The sequence below is a fragment of the Delphinus delphis genome, chromosome 10 (genome assembly GCF_949987515.2).
Source record: "Delphinus delphis chromosome 10, mDelDel1.2, whole genome shotgun sequence".
Taxonomy (NCBI): Eukaryota; Metazoa; Chordata; class Mammalia; order Artiodactyla; family Delphinidae; genus Delphinus; species Delphinus delphis.
In genome coordinates, this window is record NC_082692.2 from 41,247,300 (window position 1) to 41,259,535 (window position 12,236).

Here is a 12,236-nt window from a genome sequence, read left to right on the forward strand (position 1 = left end):
TTTTTTTTTTGTCTTTTTTGGAGTGAATTGCAAACTAAGCACTGGGAGAAATTCAAGATGTTAAAGTGAAAAAGGAAGCTAAATGAGGCCAGATTGGATAGCAAATTGCTATTATTTAAAACTTATGGACCACCCAGACTGCGGCAAGTTCTGTTTAAGAAAATACAGAAACATCATTCCTTCCACCTAACGACTAACAGTTTCAGGAAATATATACCACATCTTCTGCTTGTGTTTTACTCCAGATACTTCCAATATTTAAGCTTGTTTAATCTGAGGAATTTCCTCTTCGTTTTCTTTCCCTTAATTTTTTTTGAGAGTGGTTCCCTTTCTCTTTTCATAAAAATAGAGACTATGAACAAATGTTATTGTGTATGTTCATATTATTGGGCTGAAAGTTGGTAACTAGAACACTGTCTTTATCCTTCATAGCAGGCTAGATGGAGCTTTTGTTACCCCCTTGCAACTATTCAGTGTGTTTGCCCCTCCACTCAACAGTAACTGGCTAGTCTCTATTTTTATTTTAGACTAAAATCAAAGAAATCAGTTTGAACTGTAGCATGCAAGATTTATGTTAACTATAAACATATGAAAAGTGTTCAATCTCAAGTACGAGAGAAAAGTTTTCTTTTTTCTTTTTTTTTTTTTTTTTTGCCTATCAAACTGCCGAAAATTACATGTAAAAAGATTTTGGCAGTTAGAATTCTCATAGAATGCTGATGGGAACATAACTTCTGCTCACCATGAAGGATACTTGTAGATATGGCTATAGCTGCCTCTGTGTAGCAGGTGGACACCACCTCCACCACATCCCATATTCAGTGGTTCTCAAACTTTAGCGTGCCTCAGAATCACTCAGAGAGCTTGTTAAGACTTGGATTGCTGGGCCCCACCCCCAAATTTCTGATTCAGTGAGTCTAGGGTGATGCCTGAGAATTTGCATTCCTAACAAGTTCCCAGGTTACAGTGACACTGTAGTCCAATACCAACTTTAAGGACCACCGCCACATGTCAATGGTCCTCGATCCTGGCTATACCTGGGGATCTTAAAAAGAATCCTGTTGCCAGAAACTGCCAGTGTCCATGTCTACTCCCAGTGATTCTAGTTTAATGGTTGAGAGGGGGCCTGGATATCTATATTTTATAAAAGGTCTTCAGGAGATTCTAAGTGGCACTTTGGGTTGAGAACCACTGCCATATTCTCATTCTCTACCCATCATCCAGAGGAACTCTTAGAGATGCTGTTTCACTTCCAGTCAAGCCTTCAACACTAAGGTATTATCAAGATATTTTTATTTAAATTGGAATGCCCATTGGCCTTGGTCTCCACCAAAATTAAGTCATTAAGTATTTTTCTCCCTACTCTTAATAGTTCCCCATGATTTCTCTCCTCTGATCCATTCTCTCCTCCCTCTTCTCCCCACTTTCTTATCCCGTTCTCAACTTCCAGTTGCTTCCTCTAGAATTCTTCACTAATTGGTTATTAATAATCTCTTCTCTTTCAGGCTGTCTACCATTTTTTTACTTCGTCTCCTTGCCTTATCTGTAGCTTGGCTTGTTTCTGAAGATAGCACTTTTCTTGCAGCCCTTTCAAATCCAGGCTGCGTTTATAAAAGGAGGTTCTCTTTGGTGCTTTCTGCACAGAGGACTGATATGGGTAAGATATGCCCCTATACCCCCTAATGTCTCTCCTATACCTCAAGTTTTACCCTTAACATTTTAAACCTTAGGCTGGGCATGGGTAATACTGTTATTAAGTTTCCTCAGATATTCACGTTTTACTATGAAAAAGTTTCAGATACCTTCAGAATAGGTTATGTGCCTTATGCAAGGAGCCAGCTTCCTATCAAAGCATGATTGACAGCATGATTCTGTAACAAGTATCAAGAATCTTAAAAATATTTATGCCCTTTGACACTTTGATGGGTGGAGGGAACACAGGATAGAGAGGCAGAAGCCCAGGCCAATTCCTTCCATCTATTTCTCTCCTTTAATAAGAGATGTGCAGAAAGGGAAATGTCTTCCCATTCTTTTCATTAGGCCCAGAACAACGTCTAGTGACCCTGAAATTCAATTCTCCCCAGAGCTGTAGTTCTCATTGGGAGCAAGTCTAAGTATGCTGGGAGAAGAGATGTGGACATATTTATTCATAAACACACTTTGGACTTTTTTTTTTAAGTATCTCTGTGTCACTGGTGCGTAGTGTTTTGCTTCCACACTTTTTATGCGTGCACAAGATCTGGGTACAGTTTGGCTGGCCTATCTGGGAAATGAGAGTAGTATGAAGGGTGTGTTTAAGCCACAGCTGATAATTCTTCTTTGATAGAGACAGCTCTATTCTGGCCCAATGTACAGAAACTGGGTGCATAGAAAGATAGGAGACACAGTGGGATGGTGGAAAGAGCAAAAGACTAGAAAACTCAGAGTAAGAATTTTTTGACTTACTGGCTTTGATTTGGGGCAATTTACTTAGTTTGTGTAAGCCTCAGTTTCCTTACCTGTAAAATGGGGGTTAGAGTGTCTTTTATTTTCCTCACAGGGTCTTTGTGAGGATGAAATAATTTAATGTGTGTGAAAGTACCCAGCCGCTCCGCGGCATGTAGGATCTTCCCAGACCGGGTCACGAACCCGTGTCCCCTGCATCGGCAGGCGGACTCCCAACCACTGCGCCACCAGGGAAGCCCGTCAAGGCATTCTTGTAGGATGGGGTGTGGTGCTCTCCTGGGCTTCAAGGGGAATATTTGAATTAAATTGACTTGTGAAATCTGTGAGGTTGACATATTAGTAATGATAAATTATAAGTTTAAAAATGGTTAAGAGAAACTGTAGCTTCTGGAATTATAAAATGATTGAATGGAGATAAATAAAAATAGCATAAATTTACTGGATTAAAAAGAACCTCAGATTTTGAAAATATGCTACCTAGTTAAACAACATCAAATAAACAAACAATTATCCAAATAAAAACACTTAGCCGTTTCCTAAGCCCTTTTTCTTTTAGAATAAAGATTGCCTGATGCTTAAAATATTACCTAGATTCTAGTTAGATATGGGAATGGTTTAGTTATTCTACCCTACTTACCAAGAACAATCTTTTATATTTCACTTGAAAAAAAAAAAAAAAAAAAAAAAGACCAGCAAGTTTCAACATGGTGCATGTGACAATGTTAATTTTCTGGAATATCTCAATTTCTAGAAATCTCACTGGTCATAAGGCCCTCACAAACTATCGTGTTTATGGTCCCTTTAACCCTTCAAGCCAAAAATCCTCAGTGAAAGCCTCCTTTTGGGGGTAAGGGATATGAATATTCCTCCTAAGGAACATACCCCCTTGGTTTTGACTTCTGCCAGGCCTTTACTCCCTCACATCTGGGGTTTCATAATCCCCATTACTTTTTTTCTGCACAGCGGTTCTCAAATTCGGCCTTCTTTCATCATCTCTAAAGTCATCTTCTTAACCCGTGCCTGTTTATCTTCTGCCTGGATACTTCCTGAACCTTCCATATCTCCAGCGGTATGAGGTTCTATGCTCATACTTTGGCCTCACTTCAAAGTGGTGCTAAATTATTTACTCATTCTTCACTGATTTCTACTCAGTTGTCTTCTCGTTAACCTAAATCCACCTTTTGCCTGTATGTCTCCAGACCAAACACAGTGTTTTGCTCATTTTAGGTTTTCAGTACATGTTTGTTAAATCCAATTGAATAATTTTCTTTATCACGTTTGCAGCATAAACTGGACCCTCAATGAGCAAACATAGATGTTCATGCCCCTGTTGATATCAAACATGAGTTTAGAGTTTTCAGTGTGAATCTTGGAAAACAAACCGCCTTGGTGAGACGGAAGAGCAGTGACATGGGTGGCGAGAGTGTGACCACGTCCTTCACCCAAGAACTCAGGAGAAACTTTCGGTCTCTTGTTTTGGTAGTTGGAAGGATTGTCCAGGATCCCAGCAGAGAAGATGGAGTTTTGCGTGTTTAGAGGTGACAACTGGTGCTTTAGAAGTGGAGGAATTTGGTCAGAGAAGGATATAGTTTGAGAGAGAAAGGAGTCATTTTTGAAAGGGAAAGTAGTGGTTAGCAAGCTTGGAGGAAGGAGAGTGGGAAGTGAACTGTCAGAGAATTCACATAGATTTTATAAGAATGGAAGGTTCATGAGGACACGGGTGTCTTTGTATTGTGCACTGTTGTATCTATTCTAGCACCCAGAACAGCACGAATAGGGAGAATCCAAGTCGGCCCTGTCCATGCGCCAGAAATATCCAGCGGTTTCTACTGGATCCTGTGTGGATGGGTGGTTCTGCATTAAAGGCCTATGAGCACTGTTGCTCTGAAAACATTTTATATCTGGGATGCAAACGGGAAAAGGCCCGGCAGAGCCGTCTGGCGGAGGCAGGCATCGTGACACATTATCTGGCCTCCCTCCTCTGTTGCATGCCTTATGAACGCCCAAAGTCTTCACTGACATCCAGCTTCCACCCAGAGGCCACATCCTCACTGCCTTCTGTAGGACATCCCTCCCTGTCCCATTAGGAGGCTGTGATTGCTGTTTCTTCTTCTGCTGTCTTCACTCCAGTCCATGAAGAGATGAGGAGAGGAGGGGAGGGGCTGAGGTCAGCAGTTAGGTACAGCCTGGGAGTTGTGGGTGTGAGCTGGAAGGCTGTGCTTCTCCGGAGACTGTACTGGATGCTCCCTTACTGGGCTGGGAAAAGCTGAGCAGGATTAGAGGCAAAGAAATGATGTGACCCCAGTGGTTATGGGAAGGAGGTAAAGGAAGCCATAAGGTTAAGACGGGGCTCACTTTTTCTTAGCATCAAAAGGAAATCTGGGGTTGCAGGAACCTGGAAGGGAGTGTGATATAGAGAGGATGGAGAGACGTGTCTGAACACAGTAAAATAAACGGCCAGTGTGGTCTGAATCCTTTGTAAGTTCACGGAGAATTCTCCTTCTCTTCCCTCTCAAGTTTCCTCCACAGCACAGAGTCAAAACAAGAGACCAGGAAGAAGAGGCAGAACACAGCCCGTCTCTAAAAGCCACTCCCTGTGGGCTTGAGTTTCCTTGGTTCACTGATTTTTCCTAAGGCCCATTATGATTGTGACCAGAGAAGAATGATTTTACGGCTCATTGACAAGTGCATGAACCTACCTCATCCCACACGTTTTGGGGCAGTACATTTTCTTTCTCTTTGGAAGGGGTCCACTTTCAAAGTTTTTTCTTAGGAATTGTTTCTTGTGATAAAATGCAACAGTCAAAGGTCCCCAGAAACAAATCAGTATTTCAACAAAGGTTTATTTTACTCTCTTCCGTGTCTCCTCCTTCCTGGGAGATTGTATTAAACCACTGATACATGAGGAATAAGGATCATTTACAAGCATATTGTTACTCAGTGCCTCACAGGTGATACAAAGGAAGAATCGCCATCATGAAAGAAGATTCTGGCTGGGGCCAGAACCTGACGAACCCTACCTGGAATGCCTTCTGTGAAGGTCAGGTTTCTGCCTTCCCCAAGTTCTATTTCCTTGAGCTCTTTCAGTGAAGGGCTGTCAAGTATCAGCGTACAATGAATGTGCCTTGCAAGTAAATATCTTTCTAACACGTAGAGCCTTGAAAGAAAATGCACCAGCTGTTTTTTTTCTTTAGTTCTTTTTTCTGTTATATTTATAAACAACACAGAAAAAAGAGTCCAGATCTAGAAACAAATAAAATTAAACTGAAAAGAATGCCTCAGTATATTATTGTATACTCTAATTTTATGGGATTTTTCCCTTTTTATTCTTAGAAAGTCATTAAATTCAAGATCCGTGAGAGTCAGTGGTCCTTATTATGCTTTTTATCTTGCTGTTTTAATGTTAGTACATTTACGAAACAAGCCATTCATTCATTCAAGCGAAGGTACCATATTGTTGGGGATACAGAAAAGAGGCAGATAATGGGCCTGGTCCTTTAGGAGCTCAAAGCCCCAGAATACCCTTCCTTCCCTGTGCTTTAGCACCACCTCTAAAGGAAAGAAGCAGCAAAATGCTTCTCTTTTGAATATATGGCATGTATATGACTCATTATATTTATGATTCCTTTAAAGGAATTAAGAGGAAGTTCCCAGAGTATTTATACTCTTACAGTGTAACATTTCTTAAGACTGCCCATCAACTCTATTGACATTTTTACCTGAGGATTTAGATAACTGGTAGAGAACTTTAAAAAAAAAAGCACTTTATTGAGGTATGATCGACATACAAAAAGCTGGAGATATTTAGTGTGTACAACTTGACGTGTTTGGGAATTGGTAGAGATTGTTGTTGTTCTTGTTTTTTTTTTTATCTCTAGTACTGATCTGAAAATGAAATTGTTTAGGGGTAAGATTTACAGTTAATAGAGGAATAAAAGAACAGCTGATTGTCCCAGCTTTTACTCTGGCTCTGCCTAATACATTGCAAGTCAATGTTTACTTAATGAGTGGTATTTATTGCCTTTCAATTCAACAACAAGCTATGTTTTTAATATGAAAATTACCATGATGAGTTATACCCACTGTCTATTCATCACTCAGCTACTCATTCCCTCTATGCGATGGCTCTAAGGCAGCGGTCCCCAACCTTTTTGGCACCAGGGACCATTTTCGTGGAAGACAATTTTTCTATGGACTGGTTGCAGGGAACGGTGGCGGGGTGGGGGGATGGTTCAGGCGGTAATGTGAGCGTTGGGGAGCGGCAGATGAAGCTTTGCTCGGTCGTTGATCACCTCCTGCTGTGGGGCCTGGTTGGTAATAGGGTCCATGGCCCGTGGGTTGGGGACCCCTGCTCTAAGGGATGCGTTCCCGGATGTGGTAGTTACTGTCCCTGGATATAAGCCGAGTGGATATAAGCAGCAGTTGTGTCTGTGCTGTCTTTGTCACCTGTTACTCCTCAACCCACTGGCGTCTGGTTTCTGCTCTACCATGCCAACGAAGTGCTTCTTATCAAGGTCACAACTCTGTATTGCTAAGTCCAGTGGACACTTTTCAAGTTCCGTTTTCACCTCTTAGCAGAATGTGACACTGATGACCAATTTCTTCTTGAAGTATATTCTTGTAGCTTCTGTCACACCGCCATCTTCTGGTTTTCTTCCTACTGCTCTGAATACCCCGAAGTCTCCTTTGAGGGCTCTTTTGTATCTCTCCATCTTTTAAATATTGGTGTTCCTTCAGGGTATGTCTTGGGTCACCTTCTATTCTTATTCTATACACTTTTCCTGGGCAATTTCATCCCTTACGTAGGTTCTTATCTTCTATATTAATCTCTTCCAAATTAACGTCTCCAGTTGAAATCTCTTTCCTGAGCATCAGAAATCAAGCCATCGACTGAGCAGCTTCTCTCTGATGGCTCAAACTCAACCTGTCCCAGACTGAAGGCTGAATCCTTCTCTCCTTCCCCGGGCCTCATACTGCTTTTTTGCCCCCCCCCGCCCCCGCCCCACAATCCATCAGCTCCTTCCATGGTCCAAACTGCAGTGAACGACACTACCATCCATCTGGTTACCCAGGAGAGGAACCCAGGAACTACCCATGACTTCTCCCTGGCCTCTACTGCAGTCCTAAATTAATTAACAAATCCTACCCATTCCTCCCTCTCAATAGTTCTTGAGTAAATTCAGTTCTCTTTAGCTTTCTCTCTCTCCAGTTCAGAGAATGCATGTTCCCAAGTCATCTGTCTCTATGCCAGCCAAGGCCTGAAATGCCAAACACTTGACTCCATTGTCCTTTTCATTTTGCCAGATAGTGCCTGCCCTGAAGCTGCAAAGAAAAATGCCCTGGATGACTTAATCTGAAAAGACCAGAGGGCATGGAAATGTGAGTGTGTGTGAAACCTTATTTATTTAAAAATATGATCCAGCTGCATCTGTAGTAATTTCTAAGGCTTAATGATTTCTCCATTTATTTTCTAGAGTTCCATATCTACTTCATAGCCAATAGTAATCATCATCTATTTAATCTACTACTATGTAGTAGTAAACTATAGGATAGCTATAGTTAATAGCATAGATTGCTTTTTTCTCTTCATATTTTTACTTTTGAATTGCCTGTGTTGAAACTCAAATGTTTGTTTCCTAATTTTTCACACATTCTTGAAAGCTATTTTTTCCAGTCTGATGGAATTTTTCATCCCCATATTTGCTTGGCATTTTTTACCCCCAAGCTGTCTAGTGTACACTGCAGAATTATGATTCAGTAAAATAGAGATCAACCTTTCAATTGTTTGCTGACTCCTCATGGCTACAGTTTTTTTTTTTTTAACTCTGAAAAGTGCTTATTTATTTTTACTATTTCTTTTTGCTCAAAAAGATAATTAAAATCAAGAGGACCACTTTTGAAAATATCCATGTTTAGATATCACTAATATTTTGGACTGAGAAAAATGATAGGTTATGGAAATATTAATATCATGAAGATTCTTCTTATTTTCATACATTTTTAAACACGAATTGGGTATCATGTGTTGATAGGCCCATAGAAGAGGGTGGTGCAATTTGATAGCTGGATGAAGGCTAGAATTAAGAAGTATGGGCTGTCTGGATATGTGTTTGTAGTTGGTGGGTATATGGGACACCTCTTGTGCCCCATCTGGCATTGGCAACCAGAGGTGTAGGTGTGACCTGGCAGGGCCTGGACTCAGCTGTCTTGTGTATCTTTGGCTCACCTGTTACCTCTCTGTTCTTGCTGTGTGGGAGGTCTCCAGGAGCTCACCAAGACATGGTGACAGATGCACAACTGAAATACAAGAAAATGATGCTCCCTGAGGCTGTCTTTGACCACGGAGGGATGGGAGCCAGAGTATGATGTGAATAAATGTACTTTACTTGACTTCTTTCATTCTGTCAAGTATAGGGAAAAGTATTTACATAATAATAAATATCCTTCAATGTAGTGAGGATTAAATAAGATAAAGTGTGTACAGGTCTGTCAAATAGGATGCTGAATAAATGTTAATTTTCCTCTCTGTTCCTACCTGTATAAAATAGTGATAATGAGTGTTATTATTTTGATTAGGTTTTTTTTCCCCTATTAGTCTTTAAAAATAATTTAAAGAAAATAATCTTTATTTATTTTATTTTTTAAAAAGATTTATTATTTATTTATTTATTTAATTTATTTTTGGCTGCATTGGGTCTTTGTTGCAGCACACGGGATCTTCGCTGAGGCATGTGGGATCTTTCGTTGCGGCGTGCAGGCTCTTTGTTGTGGTGCTTGGGCTTCTCTCTAGTTGTGGTGTGCGGGTTTTCTCTTCTCTAGTTGTGGCATGTGGGTCCCAGAGCGCATGGGCTCTGTAGTTTGCGGCACACAGGCTCTAGCTGAGGCATGTGGGCTTAGTTGCCCTGCAGCATGTGGGATCTTAGTTCCCTGACCAGGGATCGAACCCATGTCCCCTGCATTGTAAGGTGGATTCTTTACCACTGGACCACCAGAAAAGTCCCAAGAAAATAACCTTTTTTAAAAAAAATTAGTACTTATTTATTTGACTGCCCCGGATCTTAGTTGTGGCATACAGGATCTTCGTTGCTGCGTGCAGGATCTTTAGTTGAGGCATGCGGGCTCTTAGTTACGGCCTGCGGGATCTAGTTCCCTTGACCAGGGATCGAACCTGGGCCCCCTGCATTGGGAGCATGGAGTCTTAACCACTGGATCACCAGGGAAGTCCCAGAAAATAATCTTTTAAACTTAAAACTCTTGGAATATTGGAATTCATACTAACCAAAGACCAATAACTATAGCCAAGAAGTATAGCTGAGATAATATCCTATGTGTAGTCAGAAAAACCTAGATTCTAGTTCTGGTCCCAGCTATGACCATCTGCATCATTTTGGACAATCTGTGACGACTCGCACAACATTGGATGAGGAAATAAGCTTGTCCCAACTCCTAGCAACTGTTGGCAGGAGGGCAGGAAGCAAGAGGGACAGAAATGTTTTAATAGTAACACAGTCAACAGGGAAGTTATTTCTGGCTTTCACTCCAAGTAGGAAGTGATTCCAATAACCAAAATAGGTTTGAAACCCCACACCCACTTAGTCCTGGCTGCAAAATGATGCTCTGCAGGGAGTACGACGTGCCTCCAGATGCCACAGATGCAGGGCCAGAGCTCAGTGATTCACAGCCAGGGATGGACAAAGCCTTCCCTCATGACCAGCTGACACAAACTCAGACTTCAAAGATTTTCTGTGAACAAGCGAAGAAGCAAAGCTATCTCGCCGAAATCACTCCTAAAGATCCCAAAGCAAGAAACAGATTTCTCAATGACTGAGTGGCATAAGCATTTCGTGTGTCATATGGAGAAACCAGACTGAACCCTAACTAGTTTCTTCACTAAGAATTTTCAGAAAGAGGAGCTAAAGAGGATATCGAAACATGCTCTGTGTCTTTTAGAATTTGTTGTGCATGTTTATGGAGAGTGAACTGTGTATAAGTCTCATGACTGGGCGTCATTTCCGTCATCCTCACCAATTGTTTTATTTCTTTAAAAATTCTGAGTTATATTAGTTTAGGTTTTCGTTTTTTTGGTCTTTTTAAAATTGTTTTCGTTTTTTGGTCTTTTTAAAATTGTGATCAAAAACATATAACATTCAATGTTCCATCTTAACCATTTTTGAGTGTACAGCTCGAAAGTGTTAAGTATATTCACATTGTTGTGCAACAGCTCTCTAGAATTTTTTCATCTTGCAACACTGAAATTCTATACCCACGAACAACTAATTCCTCCCTCCCAGCCCTTGGCAACCGCCTTTCTGCTTTCTGTTTCTGTGATTTTTGACTCCTTTAGATACCTCATGTGAGTGGAAACATACAGTATTTGTCCTTTCATGATTGGCTTATTTCGCATAGCATAATGTTCTCAAGGTTCATCCATGTTTTAGCATGTGACAGGATTTCATTCTTTTTTAAGGCTGCATCATCTTCCATTGTATGTTTATACCATATTTTCATTATCCAATCAGCTGTTGATGGACATTTGGGTTGCTTCCACCTCTTGGCCATTGTGAGTAGTGCTGCCATGAACATGGGTGTGCAGATATCTCTTCAAGATTCTACTTTGCATTCTTTTGGATATATATTCAGAAGTAGAATTCCTGGATCATATGGTAGTTCTATTTTTAATTTTTGAAGGATCCTCATACTGTTTTTCATAATGGCTACACCATTTTACATTCCCATCAACAGTGCACAAGGGTTCCAATTTCTCTGCATCCTCATCAGCACATTATTTTCTGTTCTTTTTACAGTGGCCATCCTAGTGGGTATGAGGTGATAATCTTGTGGTTTTGATCTTGGGTTGTCTTATGATTAATGATGTTGAGCATCTTTTCATGTTGACCATTCTTATATTTTCTTTGGAAAATTGTCTGTTCAAGTCCTTTCTCCATTTTTTACTTAGGATATTTGTTTTTTTTGTTGTTGTTGTTTCTTACATTTTCCAGTTATCAACTTATATATGTCAGATATATGATTTGCAAGTATTTTCTCCCATTCAGATAGGTTGCCTCTTCATTCTGTTGATTGTTTCCTTTGATGCACAGAGTTTTTAAGTTTGATATCATAACATTTGTCTGCTTTTGCTTTTTCTGCCTATGCTTTTGGTGTCATATCCAAGAAATCATTGCCAATTCCAAGGTCCTGAAGCTTTCTGCCTATATTATCTTCTATGAGTTTTATAGTTTTAGGTCTTACATTTAGATCTTTAATCCATTTTTTCCCCACATCTTTATTGGAGTATAAATGCTTTACAATGTTGTGTTAGTTTCTGCTGTACAACAAAGTGAATCAGCTATATGTATACATATATCCCCATATCCCCTCCCTCTTGAGCCTCCCTCCCACCCTCCCTATCCCATCCCTCTAGGTCGTCACAAAGCACCGAGCTGACCTCCCTGTGCTCTGCAGCAGTTTCCCACTAGCCATCCATTTTACATTTGGTAGTGTATATACGTCAGTGCTACTCTCTCACTTCATCTCAGCTTCCCTTTCCCCCGCCATGACCTCAAGTCCGTTCTCTACATCTATGTCTTTATTCCTGCCCTGCCACTAGGTTCATCAGTACCGATTTTTAAAATTCCACATGTATGCGTTAGCATACTGTATTTGTTTTTCTCTTTCTGACTTACTTCACTGTAAGACAGATTCTGGGTCCATCCACCTCACTACAAATAACTCAATTTCGTTCCTTTTTATGGCTGAGTAATATTTTATTATATATATGTGCCACATCTTCT